At 32.7% G+C, this 987-nt stretch overlaps 1 protein-coding gene across 1 annotated transcript in view; it reads right to left on the bottom strand.

Moving 5' to 3' along the window:
- LOC107548646 (low-density lipoprotein receptor-related protein 2-like) overlaps window positions 1–987 on the bottom strand; it is a 37539-nt gene that overhangs the window by 12165 nt on the left and 24387 nt on the right. The window lies entirely within an intron of this gene.

Raw genomic sequence — 987 nt, 5'->3', positions numbered from 1 at the left:
AAAAACTGGGAAAAGTTTTAAATTTTTTTTTTTTTTTTTTTTTTTTTTTTTTTTTTTTGCAAAGACCCCTGTTCAAAGTCATCTCCACTCTAAACTCACAGCACTGGTTGAGTCAGAAGTTGAATGTTAGGTTACTCAAACCAACAGAGCAAATGTTGAAAGCATTTTTGAAGAAATCAACAAAAAACAAAGCAAACAAAACTAAAAACACAACAAACAAAATCCAAACAAACAAATACACAAACAAAAAACACCAACAATACCAAACAAAACACCAACACCAAACAAAAACGTCACCACAAAAACAAAACCAAAATATCACAAGCAAAAACACCACAAACTACAAACAAAAACACTACGCACCAAACAAAATACCACATACAGAAAAACACCAGATATAAAACACCACAAAAATACAAACAAACAAAAACAAAAACCCAAACCAAAACCTACACACAACAGCGTTGAGCAAAAACACAAGCAGTCGGTTCTTCAGTATGGAAGCATATAGGTAGCGAAATTCAATTTAAAATGCAATATGCAAAATGGCATTTTATTTCTGTATTTAAATTTACATTTTCCATTACCCATACGTGCAAAGTTTGTTGCAAAAGTAAAATGAAAATTTAATTTTATAATTTACATTTGCCATTTCCAACAGTAGTCTTAATATGTAAATTGCATGCACATTTGAACGCTTTATAAGTTGCGAAATGAAAATGTATAACACAAATCGATTTGATATGTGTAACATGTTCAAGCAGAAATGGTAGCAAAATGATCATTTAAATGCCATTTGTCCTAAATGCATTTAGACTAACAGTTAGAACACTTAGGATTGCATTTTCATCATGACGCGTGGGATATGTGTAGCAAAATTCAATTTGAAAATGCATTCCGAGCTGACCAGGCCGACCGTCCGTCAATCATTGCTTCAAGGCAGGGATTGGCGGAAGCATGTTACGTTTGGATCGTTTGAAACATGGC

Source organism: Sinocyclocheilus grahami, unplaced genomic scaffold (genome assembly GCF_001515645.1).
Source record: "Sinocyclocheilus grahami isolate Dianchi unplaced genomic scaffold, SAMN03320097.WGS_v1.1 scaffold352.1, whole genome shotgun sequence".
Lineage (NCBI taxonomy): Eukaryota > Metazoa > Chordata > Actinopteri > Cypriniformes > Cyprinidae > Sinocyclocheilus > Sinocyclocheilus grahami.
The sequence above is the reverse complement of the archived record's forward strand: the minus strand, read 5'-3'. Positions and strand labels throughout refer to the sequence as shown.